This window comes from Schistocerca cancellata, chromosome 5 (assembly GCF_023864275.1).
Source record: "Schistocerca cancellata isolate TAMUIC-IGC-003103 chromosome 5, iqSchCanc2.1, whole genome shotgun sequence".
Classification (NCBI taxonomy): Eukaryota; Metazoa; Arthropoda; class Insecta; order Orthoptera; family Acrididae; genus Schistocerca; species Schistocerca cancellata.
The window spans coordinates 253,334,241-253,352,936 of record NC_064630.1 but is presented as its reverse complement, the minus strand read 5'-3'; the positions used below and the strand labels follow the sequence as shown (position 1 = coordinate 253,352,936).

At 39.1% G+C, this 18,696-nt stretch overlaps 1 protein-coding gene and 1 non-coding gene across 4 annotated transcripts in view; one reads left to right on the top strand and one right to left on the bottom strand.

Annotated features, from left to right (window-relative positions):
- The window catches only part of LOC126188902 (microcephalin), a 278,114-nt gene that overhangs the window by 189,924 nt on the left and 69,494 nt on the right, over positions 1–18,696 (bottom strand). The window lies entirely within an intron of this gene.
- Positions 1,151–1,225, top strand: Trnas-cga (transfer RNA serine (anticodon CGA)). The gene has a single exon. It is a non-coding gene; the product is annotated as a tRNA-Ser (tRNA).

Genomic DNA, 18,696 nt, shown 5'->3' with positions numbered 1-18,696 from the left:
GACATGTCCTTTGAGACATAAATGGGCTTCGTATGTCCACAGAATGTTCCATGGCCATTCACGGCCCACTTTCATGTGACCATGAAATTCTAGAGCAAACATTTTGTTTACTGGCAGGTTAGCAGGAAACAATTACTGAACACAGGTGATTTTATATGGATAGCAATGCAGGATGTTTCATAGCATTTTATGCACTGTGCTCACAGGCATGTCCAATGTTCGGGCAATTTCCTTTTCCTATACACTGCACATTTGCACACCACTGCTCGACCCTGTCCTGCAATGCTGTGGCCACATTTTCTACAGATGTTGGATCAATTGCTTTCCTCCTCCTGCCACACTGCACTTCAAAAGAACCTGCCTTTTCGAATCTTGACCCATGTTTTAATTCTGATGGCTAGTTTGAATCCAAATTAAATTTCATGTGCATCAGTTTGTAATTAGGTTTTGGATTTTTCTGCTGAACTGGGAAGAAACTGGAAGATTGGGGGAGGGGGGGGGGTCAATGACACTGGGCAGTCCACAATGTTTTACACACTTTTTGTAAGTACAGTGGAATCTCACTTAATGAGCATCTCACATAATGTGAAGAAAAAAAAAAAAGGAAAAAAAAAATCACTCCACAAGTGATGTTTCGCATAGTGAGTGACAACAATTTAGTGGGACATCACCAGCCACTCGCATGTGGCAGGGGAAACGTTCAACAATATGAACACCTTTCATTGTCGGCAGCAGCATATGAACGATGCCTTCAGTACATACTGCAGTCAGGGTTTAGCACTCTTTCTCAGCTTGTGAGCACACATTTTTCTAAACTTGTATTCACACAGTGTATTTTTGTGTGCAAATTTTAATAAACTACCATAAGAGAAAGAAAATTACATTAGAAATGAAACATAAAATTACTGAAAAAACACAAACATGGTGCGAGTGTTGTCAATTTAGCATGCACATACAATCGGTCTACAACTATTTGCACTATCCTCAAGAACAAGGACAGGAATAAGGAGATATACGCTTCAAAGGGAGTGACAAGAGTATCTAAACAATGGTTTCATATTCCTGGTTCGCAGGAAAGCTTCTGTAAGGTTTGGAAGGTAGGAGACAAGGTACTGGCAGAAGTAAAGCTGTGAGGACTGGGCGTGAGTCATGCTTGGGTAGCTCAGTTGGTAGAGCACTTGCCCACGAAAGGCAAAGGTCCCGAGTTCGAGTCTCGGCCTGGCACACAGTTTTAATCTGCCAGGAAGTTTCATATCAGCGCACACTCCGCTTCAGAGTGAAAATCTCATTCTGGAAACGTTCTCCAGGCTGTGGCTAAGCCATGTCTCCGCAATATCCTTTCTTTCAGGAGTGCTGGTTCTGCAAGCTTTGCAGGAGAGCTTCTGTAAAGTTTGGAAGGTAGGAGACGAGGTACTGGCAGAAGTGAAGCTGTGAGAAAGGGGCGTGAGTCGTGCTTGGGTAGCTCAGTTGGTAGAGCACTTGCCCGCGAAAGGCAAAGGTCCCGAGTTCAAGTCTCGGCCTGGCACACAGTTTTAATCTGCCAGGAAGTTTCCTTCTAGACGATGTCGAAAGGTTGTTTCTTATATGGCTAAATTAAAAGCAATTGCAAGGTGACACTATTAATGAGAACATTATTTGCGAGAAGGCAAAAATGATTTTCACCAACCCTGTTAAGACGACACCAGGATTATCAGTGGCTGAAGCAGTGATTAAAGGAAGGTATGCATGGTTTGAGAACTTTAAGGGAAGAACCGGCACCCACAGCATTGGAGGCATGGTGAAGCAGCCAGCTCCAACACAAAGGCAGCACAGAACTTCGTCAGCAACTTCAAGCTGCTCATAGATTCCAACCAAGGGTTATCTGCAGCAACGGACTTTTGATTGTGGTACGATGGGTCTGTTCTAGAAAAAGAAGGTGAAGTGTACCCTTACTGAAGCAGAGAAGAATGCAATGCCCAGTCACAAGCCAATGAAAGGGCATCTCACACTGATATTCTGTGCAAATGCAAGCTGAAATTTGCTTGTTTACCGTTTAGAAACTCTACGAGCCTTCAAGATGTCCAGAAGAGCAGGTTAAATGTGATACGGATGTCTAGCAACAACACTAGGGTGATACATGATCGTTTTTGTGATTGGATCAATGAAATGTTTGGTCCTCCGGTGAAAAAATATTTCCTTGAGATAAATCTGTCACTGCATGTCTTGCTTGTTATGGACAACGCTCCTGCCCATTCTCCAGGCCTACAAGACCACCTCCTTGAAGAATTTCAATTCATTAAAATCCAATTTCTGCCTCCCAACACCACTCCATTACTAGTACATTATATCTAACTTTAAGAAGCTCGACACTAAAGCACTCTTCAAACACAGCTTTGAGTTGACTGGAGCTACCAATCTCTCTCTCAGACACACATTGTTGTCTGTGCCAAGATGATTGAAAAGGTGTAGGAAGGTGTTACCAAGAGAACTCTCCCTTCTGCTTGGAAGAAACTTTGGTCAGAGTGCATTGTTGAATGTAACTCTGAGGCATCTGAGTCACGAGTCAGTACCTGTGGAGCCTGTAGTCAATGAGATTGTGCCTTTGGCCAAGAGCATGGGACTAGAAGTGGATAACAATGATATTGATGACCTTGCGGAAAATCACAGACAAGAAATGACCACTGAAGAGCTTATGGAGCCGCAGTATGTTTCACAGCAGAAAGTCATGCAGTGGAGTTCTTCGGAGGAAGAAGAGGTGGGAACAGCAAAGCAGCAATATTCTGGTACAATAAGAAAAATGTTGAAAGTATGGGAATCAGATGCATTATACATTGAAAATCATCACCCCCATAAAGCAGTGGCTACAACCGCTTCAAATTTATTTGACGATAATACTGTGTCACATTTTCATGAAGTATTGAAGCACTGACAGAAACAAACAACCATAGACAGCTTCCTAGTAAAAGAATTAGTTATGTATCATGAATAATACAGTATATAATACTGTATTCCTGCTTCCTTCAGGCAAAAAGGAATACAAACGTCTCAAAAATGAGATCGACAGGATGTGCAAAATGGCTAAGCAGGGATGGCTAGAGGACAAATGTAAGGATGTAGAGGCTTATCTCACTAGGGGTAAGATAGATACTGCCTACAGGTAAATTAAAGAGACCTTTGGGGAAAAGAGAGCCACTTGTATGAATGGATGGAAACCCAGTTCTAAGCAAAGAAGGGAAAGCAGAAAGGTGGAAGGAGTATATAGAGGGTCTATACAAGGGCGATGTACTTGAGGACAATATTATGGAAATGAAAGAGGATGTAGATGAAGATGAAATGGGAGATACGATACTGCGTGAACAGTTTGACAGAGCACTGAAAGACCTAAGTCGAAACAAGGCCCCGGGAGTAGACAAAATTCCATTAAAACTACTGACAGCCTTGGGAGAGCCAGATCTGACAAAACTCTACCATCTGGTGAGCAAGATGTATGAGACAGGTGAAACACTTTCACACTTCAAGAAGAATATAATAATTCCAATCCCAAAGAAAGCAGGTGTTGACAGATGTGAAAATTACTGAACTATCAGTTTAATAAGCCACAGCTGCAAAATATTAATGCGAATTCTTTACAGACGAATGGAAAAACTGGTAGAAGCCGACCTCGGGGAAGATCAGTTTGTATTCCATAGAAATGTTGGAACACGTGAGGCAATACTGACCCTACAACTTATCTTAGAAGAAAGATTAAGAAAAGGCAAACCTACGTTTCTAGCATTTGTAGACTTAAGAGAAAGCTTTTGACAATGTTGACTGGAATACTCTCTTTCAAATTCTAAAGGTGGCAGGGGTAAAATACAGGGAGCAAAAGGCTATTTACAATTTGTACAGAAACCAGATGGCAGTTATAAGAGTCGAGGGGCATGAAAAGGAAGCAGTGGTTGGGAAGGGAGTGAGACAGGGTTGTAGCCTCTCCCTGATGTTATTCAATCTGTATATTGAGCAAGCAGTAAAGGAAACAAAAGAAAAATTTGGAGTAGGTATTAAAATCCAGGGAGAAGAAATAAAAACTTTGAGGTTTGCCGATGACATTGTAATTCTGTCAGAGACAGCAAAGGACTTGGAAGAGCAGTTGAATGGAATGGATAGTGTTTTGAAAGGAGGATATAAGGTGAACATCAACAAAAGCAAAACAAGGATAATGGAATGTAGTCGAATTAAGTCGGGCGATGCTGACGGAATTAGATTAGGAAATGAGACACTTAAAGTTGTAAAGGAGCAAAATAACTGATGATGGTAGAAGTAGAGGGGATATAAAATGTAGACTGGTAATGGCAAGGAATGCGTTTCTGAAGAAGAGAAATTTGTTAACATCGAGTATAGATTTAAGTGTCAGGAAGTCTTTTCTGAAAGTATTTCTATGGAGTGTAGCCATGTATGGAAGTGAAACATGGACAATAAATAGTTTCGACAAGAAGAGAATAGAAGCTTTCGAAATGTGGTGCTACAGAAGAATGTTGAAGATTAGGTGGGTAGATCACATAACTAATGAGGAGGTATTGAATAGGATTGGGGAGAAGAGAAGTTTGTGGCACAACTTGACTAGAAGAAGGGATCAGTTGGTAGAACATGTCCTGAGGCATCAAGGGATCACAAATTTAGCACTGGGGGGCAGCGTGAAGGGTCAGAATCGTAGAGGGAGACCAAGAGATGAATACACTAAGCAGATTCAGAAGGATGTAGGTTGCAGTAGGTACTGGGAGATGAAGGAGCTTGCACAGGATACAGTAGCATGGAGATCTGCATCAAACCAGTTTCAGGACTGAAGACCACAACAACAACAACAACAACAACAACAATACTGTATGTAAAATTTTCTTTGAATGAATGGCATGAATATGATAAAACTAGTACTTTTTCTGCATGGAATACATTATTGTTTTTTTACATTAATTTATATGGGGTAAATTGTTTCACTTAACGAGTGTTTCCACTACGAGTAAGATTCTGGAATGAATTATTCTCACTATGCAAGGTTCCACTGTAAATTGCCATTTCTAGGGAAAACCCCATGAAATTACATTAAGATGCATTACTGGCACTGGCCTCACATTTTCCTTCCAAAACTCTCTCTTCCGACTATCCTAAATATGAGAAATAAGTAAGGTAGTGTTACTGTGAATTAGAATTTTAATTAGTTACAAAAAAAAGTAACCAGGTCAAAATGTGGTAAACTTGAACCTTTTCATAAATGTACCTGTAACAAGCCCTGAAAGTCACATTTATCAATTGTTGATAAGTTAAACTGTTTAAAGCAACTCTGTACAGAGCTTCAAAATCAGATGAACAATGAAGTTGTTTATATGTGCATCATGACAATAAAATGGAAAACTAAATCAACTTCTTACTTATTTAAATATTCAATGCCCTTCTCTTTATGGATACTGGCAACTCAGTAACAACTGTTCACAAAATATTTATTTATAGTATATGCCTTCATTTCATACTTGCATCAAGTTTTTTAAAATTGTTATGCAGAAGGAGGTAAGGTTACCAAACTTTTATCAATTTACCAAAATTCAAGAAATTCACCGTATGTAGTCAGTCATAAATATATGTACAATCATGTAAGTGATTTCTTCTGTAATCTGAATTTTATACAGAAGATAATCACAATCAGTAGTACCGAACGCAAAATGAAAATCATCAGGTGCCCAAATAGTAAGAAAATTGACAAAACCAACATTATGTGGCAATGTAGGTATAAAAAATTTGGCACTTTCTCTGTACTAAGTATATGTCATTTTTATTACATGCAGTGAAATTGAAGGCCAGACCAGACTCTGAATATGAAGACACATTTAGCGTCTCTAATGTTGAAACTTTTAACATAATCAAATGCTGCCAAGAGACTGTGTGTTGTTACAAGATAAGCTCACAGTAGCTTCTTGTCATCCAATAAGACTATAAAGATTTGTCAATCACTCCAAAACTTAATTGAAAGATGATTGTTTCATTTCAGATAAATGTTTAATTTCCTGCTGGTACTGAAATCATTATAGAAAACAAGCTCAGAATAGACATGAAATCGAGAAGAAAATTGGACATGGCTTATCAAAGAAAAGATCTTGGCATTTGATTGGAGTCAGTTAGGGAAATTATGGAAAATCCAAATGTGGATGGCAGGATAGGGATTTGAACTCTGCTCCTCCTGTAGATCGATCCAGTGCCTCAGTCACTGCATCATCTTTCAAGGTCACAATTAACTACAGACAATTACTCTAAACTTCCAGTCCTGCTGTAAATCTGTTAGTATGTTATTGAGCAACCTCAACAGAATGGATACGAGGTAACTGTAATGAAAGATGTTGAAATCTGAACATTCTCAATACAATGGAAATTATTCCAATCCTCCTTACTCCAGTATCTGCAGATGTATTGTGAGGTATGGGAGAATTCCTACATGATTCAATAACTGGGTTTGAAAGTTGCTATGAAAGCAGACAGCCTTATCATAGATTTAAGTGAAGCTTTACAACATCAAAATGAGCATAAGAAGTGTAAACAATTAATTCAAGAGTAAAATTTTTTCAACCAAACTAATAAAAAAATCATAAAACGTTTTCATCATACGTTAAGTCCCAGTTGCTCAGTGAAAATAATAACACCAAAATAGAAGATGGCAGAGAGAAAGCTGAAATACTGAATTCATTCTTTCAAGATTGTTTCACATTACATCATAATACAGGTCCTCCACTCAATAATTACATGAACATTGAAATAGCAGGTACTAAAGCAAGTGATCATAGAATACAACTTAACTAAAATCATCAAAAGACGTGATACCTGCGAGATTCTGCAGAGATTATGTGAAATAATATGCTCACGCATACACAACAGGACACTTGGAGAATGAAAATCCCCTCTATAAAAACTGACATGGAATCTGCAAACAGTAACCCTATGAGACACAACACGATCTATTCATCCATGCAATCCAAAGTGCTGTACGCAACAGCACCCAGACTGATGATGTGTTACTTGACTTTCAGAAAACAGTTCCACAATGTTGTTTAATACACAAAGTAAGTGCTTACTCAGTGTCAGACCAGATTTTTGACTAAATTCAGAGCTTTCCAGCAGATAGAACTCAGCACCATCATCTTAATGGGATGAAACTGAAAGATGTAAAGGTAATTTCAGCAATATTCTATGGGAGTGTTATAGGGCCTTTGCTGTTTTACAGCATACATAAACATCATAGGAAGTAATAAGAAAGCTCCATCAGTCTGTTTACAGACAATGCTGTTAACTTTAGGATGGCTGCAGCACCAGAAGATTTTAGTGAAATATACGAAGACCTACAGAGGATCAATGATTGCTCCAAGGTCTGGCACTTGACTCTGAATGTAAATAAATGTAACATATTTCACACAGGTGAGATTCACTACAGTTCAATTACGCTCTGGGTGGGAAACCACTGGAAATAGTAACAACCACCATATGCATAGAAGTAATCATTTGGAACAACCTAAAATAGAAGGTCCACGCAAAACTAACTATAGGAATAGCAGAGTCCAGGATGAGATTCAGTGAAAGAATGTTATATAAATGTATTTCATCCATGAAAGAAGTGGCTCACAAGATTCTTGCAAGCGCTATTCTTGAGTATTGACTATCAATCCGGGGACACTCACCAGGTTACATTAATAGAAGAGAGAGAGAGAAGAGCCATTGAGGAGCACCACATTTCATCATAAGATCATTTATAAATGTGAGTGTGTACAGGGATGTCTAACAAACTCCAGTGGCAGCTCATACAAGGGCCTACATATTAGTTTCCATTGTATAAATGACACTGTAACCAACTACATGAGTCTACCTTAATTCCGTAAAGCTATATTTTATTTTTTATTAGACCATGGCTAACATACTACTACAGAAATTCAATAAATTTACTTAAGAAAAAGTATGATTAGTGAAATGAGTGTGCACAGTTGACAGTGCAAGCATCATATCAGATAATTATTATAACATAGTAATCATCCCCTTCAGAAATAATGTACTATTTTTAACTTTTGAAGAATAGAACTAAGAAAACCGAAGAAAATGCGAAACTAGCCAAGAAACAAAATTTTCACTAACAGAAACAGCAGTAGAATCCATTAATTTGATTTAAAACTATTAACAATTAACTCAGAAGAAAGATGCAGAAACTAAAAGCCAAATAAACAGAAAAAAAACTGTCAAAGAATCCAATGGTAAAATTGTGAAATTGCAAATTACAAATATCATTCACACAAACCAGGAAAGAGTAATCATAATGACAGGCAGTGTCCAAACCCCTTTCAATCAACAGAGCTATTAACAATGTGAACAAGCTACAAAAAGTAACAATGAGAATACAAGCAATGGATTAAAGCTGTCTTCAGAGCTAACAGGTATCTATGGAGGTTGCTACTGCTGTAGACGCCACTGCCAATAACTAGCTAAAGATGCAACAATTACAATCATTTAAACTATCCATCAATGTCTACCCAGTTCTGTGTTGCTTTTTCACTACAGTGGGGAGGTGAGTGGGGTTGGGTGGTGGCAGGAGGGAGTGCAATAGACAAACCGTAATGCCTAAAAGGAACACACTGACAGTTTCGTACACAAAACAGTTTTATTGTAGTTTTTCTAGCAGTTATGAACCATAAAAATATTATCATAAGTGATCTTGGAGTTAGAGATTGTTTGGGGAGGAAGTTTCAATGCCGTCTAGTATGTGGAGGAGTGGGGTAAAAGACCAGTTTCAGCATAACTGCATCACCAACAGTAAAAGTCTGGAAAAGTTTCTGAAAAATTATTCAACTGTTGTTTGTGATGAAACTATAAATTACAATGACTACAATCATTGAAAAGTCTGTCACCTGTGAATTATGCTTGCAATCCATTTTCTGTATGTGAAAACCACAAAAGCTCTAGACAGTCACAGTGAACTTTTTGCAGTATACTGAGAAAACATTATGAGTGGTCCCTGTCAGAAAATGGCGCTGTTCATTCCAGGAATGTTGAATAAAAGTCAATGGAAAAGAAAAAACTGGAAGACCATCTGTTGTGATAAATGAACTACTTCCACAGGTTAATAACAGAATCAGGGAAAATCATTGGTAGACAATTACAGAATTATCAGTCACAGTTTCCCCTCAGCTACCATGAACAATGTTGTACAAACTTGTGATCGATAAGCTTTGTTAACATACAACGGGTCCCACCACATCCAAAAGAAGTCCACAAATGGAAGAGATTGGAAGCTGCATTAATGTTTCTGATGTGATATGATTCGGAAGTAGATGAATTCCTCATTCACATAGTGACAGGTGATGAAGCATGAGTTGCACACGTAAATGTGGAGGGGGCGAGGGCAGGGGGAAAAACCAATAGATTGGGCCCACACTAGCTCACTATTTAAACTTTTAAAGTGCTGTAGAACTTTTCTGCACTACAATAAGCGCTGAAACTTACTGTGAAACTTTAAACAAGCTCAGAAGAGCCATCCAGACCAAAGGTAGGGGATGTAGAATTCTGGCATCATTTCTATGCGTAACACCAGGTCACATACTACCATATGCACACAAATGTCACTTAACTGTATCAAGTGGGAATTGTTTGATCATCATCCTCCAAACAGTCTTGATTTCACCACCCAGTGGTTTTTAACTGCTTCGGGAGATGAAAATATGGCTAGGATTGCAGAAATTTACAGATAATGAGTTAAAGTAGAGAGTCAAAGTATGGCTTAGCTCACAAGTAGTAGTATCGGTCCATACATGGTACCAACATGTTCCAAAAAGTCACACATGAACATGTGATTTTTCCAGGTGTCATATCTCGAGTTCTACTGATCACTAAGGGTGTTTTGGATAGTCCTTGGCCTAGCGACCATCTGTATACCTACCGGAAGGGTGGGCATACTGTAGCTATTCTACAGTACAGGCTCAAAAATTGAAACATTACATACTTCCTCCATCCCAGACAAATTGAGTAAATCTGTTGGTCTAGGGTGGACCTTAGGCTGCTAATAAAAGCACAATTTGTTCATGGATTCCTGGGAAAATCCTGAAAAAATACAATTTTTGGATACGAAAAGTATCAGTTTTATAGAGGGCCACTTCTATAATTTCTATTCATGGCAGACGTCTAAATTTTTATCACATGTTCTTAAGATTACATTCTCAGGAAACTTCAAATATTCTTCAATATCATTACCTGCTGCAGAGGTTTAGAGGTTCAAAGTTACTGTCCAAATATTATGAGAAAGAATGTTGCCACTCACCATATAGCGGAGATGCTGAGTCACAGATAGGTACGAGGTGCATTCAAGTTCTAAGGCCTCCGATTTTTTTTCTCCGGACTGGAAAGAGATAGAAACATGCGCATTGTTTTAAAATGAGGCCGCGTTCATTGTCAATACGTCCCAGAGATGGCAGCACCGTACGGCAGATGGAATTTTACCGCCAGCGGCAAGAATGAGAACTGTTTTAAATACTTAAAATGGCGACGTTTTCCTTACTTGAACAGCGTGCAATCATTCGTTTTCTGAATTTGCGTGGTGTGAAACCAATTGAAATTCATCGCAGTCGAAGGAGACATGTGGTGATGGAGTTATGGATGTGTTGAAAGTGCGTTCGTGGGTGCGACAGTTTAATGAAGGCAGAACATCGTGTGACAACAAACCGAAACAACCTCGGGCTCACACAAGCCGGTCTGACGACATGATCGAGAAAGTGGAGAGAATTGTTTTGGGGGATCGCCGAATGACTGTTGAACAGATTGCCTCCAGAGTTGGCATTTCTGTGGGTTCTGTGCACACAATCCTGCATGACGACCTGAAAATGAGAAAAGTGTCATCCAGGTGGGTGCCACGAATGCTGACGGACGACGACATGGCTGCCCGTGTGGCATGTTGCCAAGCAATGTTGACGCGCAACGACAGCATGAATGGGACTTTCTTTTCGTCGGTTGTGACAATGGATGAGACGTGGGTGCCATTTTTCAATCCAGAAACAAAGCGCCAGTCAAATCATGGTGTCCATGTTCTGGGACAGCGAGGGCGTAATCCTTACCCATTGCGTTCCAAAGGGCACTACGGTAACAGGTGCATCCTACAAAAATGTTTTGAAGAACAAATTCCTTCCTGCACTGCAACAAAAACGTCCGGGAAGGGCTGCGCGTGTGCTGTTTCACCAAGACAATGCACCCGCACATCGAGCTAACATTACGCAACAGTTTCTAACTTTGAAGTGATTCCTCATGCTCCCTACTCACCTGACCTGGCTCCTAGTGACTTTTGGCTTTTTCCAACAATGAAAGACACTCTCCGTGGCTGCACATTCACCAGCCATGCTGCTATTGCCTCAGTGATTTTCCAGTGGTCAAAGCAGACTCCTAAAGAAGCCTTCGCCGCTGCCATGGAATCATGGCGTCAGCGTTGTAAAAAATGTGTACGTCTGCAGGGCGATTACGTCGAGAAGTAACACCAGTTTCATCGATTTCGGGTGAGTAGTTAATTAGAAAAAAAATCGGAGGCCTTAGAACTTGAATGCACCTCGTACAACAAAAAGATTATCACAATTGTAGCTTTCAGCAGTTAAGGCCTTTGTCAACAACAGACAGACACACACACACACACACACACACACACACACACACACACACACACACACACACACACAATAATAAACACGTATACGCATGCACGCACACACGCAACTCTCACAAACAACTGCAGTCTAAGGCAACTGAAACCACACTGAGACTGCAGTCGTGAGTGGTTTGTGTGTGTGTGTGTGTGTGTGTGTGTGTGTGTGTGTTTTGTTGTTGTTGTTGTTGTTGTTGTTGTTGACTTAACGGTCGATAAGCTACAATTGTGAAAGTCTTTTTGTTGTGGCTGTCTGCGACTCAGCGTCTCCGCTGTATGGTGAGCAGCAACTTTCCTTCTCATAATATTGTTACGTTCCATCCTGGATTTTCCAAGCTTACTGTACTTACAGATGTAAAATATACATGTTTTAAATGATGCAGTGAACACCTGGCAAGTGTTTTAGGATCTTTGCAAGGATTCCGAGGTCACCAAACTATACTTTTAGTTAGCATTTTTCCACCAGCAAAACTTTACAATGCACTGTTTCTGTATAATGGCCACTTCATATCTATACAAATATGCCCAAAGTGGTACTGCAGTGACAAAAATGCATTAAAAATGGTCTTAACATGCCTGAAAATAATTTAAATGACTGCCAAAATTATGTTGAACTGGAAAGACTGCAAATTCAGTAAAACCTTTCTACTCTCTTAAGATACAAATCATAGGCTGCGCATTTCGATGAATTGTGATTGATGTGCAAAGTATCCAGAAAAAAATGTTAAGCAAATGTTTTTGCATTAACCTCACACTACCTGTACTTATTTGTTGTTTATGTATGTCAAAGTACATAAATGTTTCAAAACATATACATAAACAGTCAAAACTTTACTGACCTATAGAACTCATTTTATATAAGCACCACACCCTACTGTAGCAGGGAAAAGAAAGGATCCAGTGAAAAAATGCTCTCATGTCAGAGCACAAAAAGGCTAATATGTAGCTCTGTAAAAGACTCCTGAAGTGGGGAACCAGCTGCCTGTATCTGCAGTCCACCTTCCTCACCACAAATTTTAGCATGACAACATATTTGTGCTTTTTGTGCTGAAAGAGAGTAAAGAGAGTAGCATAGAGACAGTGACAGAGGAAGATAGAGGTGACAGTGCCAGTCGTGTGAGTGTGTGTGTGTGTGTGTGTGTGTGTGTGTGTGTGTGGGGGGGGGGGGGGGGGGGAAGATGAGACAACAGGCTTATTCTTATTTATTCTTATATGATTGGTTTAGAAATAATTAATAACAATGAAAAAGTTTTAATTAAAATTATCAATGTATAATCTCTTATCAGAATAATGCCTGCAGCAAAGTAGCATTTCAGGGAAATCAAAGCGGGTTTAACACAGCTGCTTTTGTTTCTGAAGTCTACTATATAAATAACGTGTGGGTATTGTTAGTTCTCTTGTCTTGTTTTCTGCGCTCTTAATAAGTCTACGTAGCTGCGGCATGTGATATAGGGGCTTTTCCGTGTGATAAGCTATGGAAGGGATCAGGGCACCTTAGTTAAACTGCAAGAAAATTGACTATAGTTAATTTTACAGGACAGACTTTTGTCGTAAGATCATGGACTAAGAATATCTGAGCAATTGTGTGGACGTGAAAAAGTTGCTATCAGTATTAAATTCTATTATAAGCTGAATAACCGATAATAGGATTTGTGGACTATACAAAGGAACGTTAAATTGAATATAAGAATGGGACTGGGTACTTAGCTTTGTGAAAGTAAAAGCATACGAATTTTGAATCATTGTATCGGTGAACAGTAACGGACCATAGTCCTTGCTGTAATATCTTTGAGTGACAAACTATAAAAATCACGAACATTTTAATGCCGTAACTGCTGAGAGTAATTGCAGGATCAAACCATCTTTTCCCTCTATAAAAAATGCACTCATTCACGATCATTTAATTATTATTGAATGTTGTTAGTTAAAAACTAAAGTGATTTCCATAGTTATGTGTGTATTAGCAACTAACATCCAAAAACATTAAATATCTTGTCTTTGGTAACACACCAACAAATGAAGGGTGATCGACTGAGCAAAAAGTTTAATTATTATGAAAACCTGAAATTTAGTCGCCGTTACTGTGAAGATGTTTGTGGCTGCTACATCTGATGTCTAGATATAACAAAAAGCCAGCAACATACAGTAGATAACAACATCATATCTTCCAGCAGGGAAGTCGACAATAGCGGATCGACAGAGGGCAGTTACAGGGCTCTGGACCCTCCCAGAGCGGCGAACTTCATCACATATTGGTATAAGGAGGATGCCTTTTGGGCTAAAATGTTAAACGCAAGGGAAAAGGGGTCAAAATCAGCTGGACCCCCAGAAATATTGAGCTGACGAAGTATGGTGGAGACAGTGACAATGTGAAAGAAATACAAAAGTAAACAGTGAAATTGAGAGAGAAGACAGTGACATTGGGATATACTGCAAATGAATGGGAGAAAAAGGAGACAGTGGGAGAGCGACGTACACAGGCAGTGGCAATGAGAGGGAGATGTGAAGTATGTAGACTTAATTACAGAGAAAGACTGAATAAAATGATTTAGAATGGTCTCTACTAAAGGCGGGTGAATATGTTTGCACACTAAAATTTTTGGTGTGGAAGGCAGAATGAAGATTGTGGCAGCTGGTTCCCAAATTTTCTGTCAGTCTTTTAAAGAGGAACGTATTTGCATTTTTTGTACTCTGACAGGAACATTATTTTTCCACTGGTTCTACAATGAAGGCACTGAAATGCTCGTTTCTTTACATGCAAGTACCTCAATGTGAGAACAATGTGAGAAGCATTTATGTAAAAATGCTGACCGTTGTAGCCTTAAGTTGCGTATAATGCAAAACCTCAAAGCACTGGCACTTTAAAAAAAAAAAAAATTAATAAAAATTACTTTCTGAATAACCCTCACATCATCAGATAATCTGCTTGAAAATGAAAGAAACAGGGGATAGTAACATACTAAAAAACTAAATCATAAACTCAAACCAATTTCTGTTAATAGCTGCATGCACTTTCATGCAGTACATAGTAACTGATCAAAATACAACTCAGCAGGCCAGGAAGATGCTCACAGTGTAAATACATATGTGCTGTGATTGGTGGAATTGAAAGCAACGATTAGTTGCATAAAAAAGCATAAATCTTGTAATTTCAAACATAATATTAAAAGTATTCACAATGTAAAACTGATCGTGAAATATACCCCTCTCAGAGTGGAAACTAATAAAAAAACTGTCTAATTACAAATTGTAACCAGTACCTTGAGGAAAATAAAGGGGCGATCACCACCCCCCCCCCCCCCCAAAAAAAAAGGTTATATGACTGCAGGCTTCATACTCAATGAAATCTCTACATTAAAGTACCGTAGCATGCAGCTAAATGAGCCAAAATAAATTGGCAAAGCCCATTTATTAAGTGCTGTACTATATAGTAATTCATTTTCCACATTTGAAGGGCAACAAATCTGCAACAATCCATGCTGAGTAGGTAGAAATACACAGCAATGATGCACTGTCATAAGACAAAATGGTAGCGTAGCTGCTTCCAGTGTGTTCACACCACACTGCATGACTCAGAACAAAGTAGTAAACCACAAGGAGAAGTGGGATCACCAGAAATGTGGAGCCCTTGTGTTGGGAGACCAGCATATCAAGGGGTGCTCTTTATGCACACAACAGTAAGCAGAGGTGAGCTACAGAGGGGTGCAGCAACTGTCATCGTAGGAAAGCTGGAGAGGAGCAGAAATGATTAGCGAACAAGTTAACACAGTAAACAGAAGATTTATTTGACTTGTATTTCTCCTGTCGTACAAAGATTCATTACAAATAATGAAAGAAGAAACAGAGTCCAGCTCTCAATGTCAACAATGAAGAGACTTTCTGAACTAAAGCTCAAACAATGGAGTCAGAGCGGTGATTAGGCAGCATCTGCATAGCTTCACATAGTAAAGTGACTAATCGCAAGTGGACGCCTGGCTGCCGCCAGCCATCCCATATTTTTGCAGCAGAGAGCAGTCATGGTAGCAAGCCACTGGAGGAAAGGCTCAGCAGGCGTCCTCCATTGGGTTCGCTAGATCCCACATGACCATTATTGGTGTACAATGGAAACTTGCATTTACAATGACAACCCTGATGTCCATGGTGTGGTATCGATACGTAATACCCCAGTGAGAAAAAAGAAAATTAGCATGGATCAGCTTTCAAATCTTGTATGATATTTTAAACATGATAAAAGGTCATTGCATGCTGGTTTCCATGACTACTGAAGCCCATTAAAAAATCCTACTGAAGCGAGACACCAGCAGAAATGTTGCTGCAGCTGTGTCACATCATCTAGATGACATTTTTAGCTGACTGATCACCATGACTGAGCAATAGGTGTGTCACTATGACCCCTAGATAAATGAGCATTAGAAACATGTGGATTCATTAGTTACATCTATATTGATTCACTGGAATACATGTATGCAGGGGTATCACATATGTACAAATCATTTAAAGCTAAATAATCTTTTTTTCAGCACTTACAACACCCAAAACCCAACTGACAGTGGAGCACACCAACCAAAACTATCAGAATAGTGGATGATGTAGTGTTTACAGAGACAAAAATACAGGGATTAACAACACATCTGTCTGTAAACAAGGTTCCTGAAGAAAATTGGGCAAAACTGCTACAAGTGTACACCATTTTATTTAGCTACCTTACATCTGTATACATCAGTTCCCTAAAGAATGCTTGCTTCCTGAGATAGTGGAAGGAAACCAAAATAGTCCCCATTATTAACCCTGGTAAAGATAACAGCACAGAAGTGTGCAAATTATGCCCTATCAGCCTACTGTATACAGCAGGGAAAACACTGAAAAACTATTAACAGGATTATACATGCTGTCTTCTCATATGATCTCGTAAATAACAGAATGGGGGAGTAAATGCATTGCTGGTTTTTACAAACATCAAACAGAAAAGTGATCACAAGGACACTAGGCAATAATGGTCAGTTTTGACATTCAGGGAGATTTTTATAGTGCTTGGTGGCCTAGATCCTAAATGTGCTACAAGAAATTCAGTGTCCTAGGTACTTATGCAGGGTGTCCCACGAGGAACGGTCAATATTCAGGGATACAATAGGAATGGTCATTTGAAGCAAACACAACTATTAAAGATGGGCTCTAAAATGCATACCTGAGGAGCTATGAGCGGCAGGAGAGATGTGTTTCACAGCAGCAAAGATGAGCAAGTGCTCACAGCTCTGAAGGCAGGATGGCCACAGTGTGCCAAACTTCACTTAAGTCCGATGTGTGGGTCGAGTCTTGGCCTATCTCAGCTTTGCTCAGTACTTCTCTCAAGTACTTTGTACAGCATGACATTTCAGCTGACATGACATTCTTCAATTGGCCAGAATCGTGATGTCAGTGCTGTTTACCACTCACTATGTGTTCATTGCATAAAGGAAGTTCACAGGCCCACTGGCTGCTAGCGCAAAAAGAGGCAGTCTAATGCTCCATCATCACAAGCCTTTAAAAATGAACAAGAATTACAGAGGAGAAGGATGAGAATTCTCCATACACTTGGATAATAAATTCAGTTGGGAGGAGAACATCACAGAACTGCAGAAACGCCTTAACAAATCTGTATTTGCAATTCGAGTGTTAGCAGAATAGGTGGCATAAAAATGAAAAAGCTTGCATACTTTGCCTACTTTCAATCCATAACGCCATATGGTGAAATATTTTGGGATAACTCTTCCTTCAGAGTCCAAAAGCGTGTAATACGTATTATTTGTGGAGTAAATTCACGGACATCCTGTAGAAACCTCTTCAAAGAACTGGGTATACTAACTACTGCCTCTAAGTATATTTACTCCTTAATGAAATTTGTCGTAAATAATATATCTCTTTTTCCAACAAACAACTCAGTTCACACATACAATACCAGGAACAAAAATGATCTGCACAAGGACTTAAAAGTACTTACTTTAGTTCAAAAAGGGGTCCACTACTCAGGAACACTCATCTTCAATAAATTGCCAGCAAATATAAAAAAATTATGTTACTAATAAAGATCAGTTTAAAAAGAGCCTGAAAGACTTACTAGTGACCAACTCCTTCTACTTCACTGACAATTTTTTTAATAGAAACAAATGATGTGTTGTATACACTCTTACTGTTGGTACTGTTATTTCAACTTTACACAAAAAAAGAAGAGGAAGAGGAAGAAGAAGAAGAAGAAGAAGAAGAAGAAGAAGAAGACATGTTCCACACCCACGAGGATCTCCTCAGCACAGATCTATGGAATGAAAAACTAATCTAATCTAATCTCTAATCTTTATGAAGTCGAATAATCAATAGTGCAGGATACTTGTTATAGAATGACATTACATCACAGTGCAGAAAGAATTTTAAGATTTAGGGCACAATGAAAGAGTGAAAAATTACAAAGATCAACAGGTGTTATTCATTGTTCTGTACATCAAGAAGCACTCTGTGTTAAATCTGGAGGTGTGGAGCACATGATGAAATTGGTGGTACGAGTAGTATATTTTCTCAAGTCACGCGCATTATTACACTGTCAGTTGCAACAGTTTTCAGTTTGAACAAAGAGTACGGAGACTTTACACATTACTGCAAAGGACGTGGGTTGAGTCAAAGGACATTACTGGAAGGATTGTTTTAAAACCCACTATTGTTGAATTTATGAAGGAATAAGGAGAGCAGAAGTGATAATTGCAACATCCAGAATAGATTGTAGAACTTGCATTTTAAGGGACTTGCTGCACACTTCCCACAGTAAGACAATGCAAGGTGAGGAGCAACTTATTTATGATCTGATGGGAATGCATTTAAAAACAAAATCAGCCGCCAGAAACAGTCCATTTCGATAATCTCACTAATATTAAAGAAAATTCACCTTGAAAGAATTAAAAGTATAGTTTTCTCAGCATTTTGAGGCTAATGCCAATCTTACACCTATTTTTGAGTTTTTCAGGAGAACTTCTGCCACTTCAGTGGAAAGTGCATCTATGCATGTGCACACG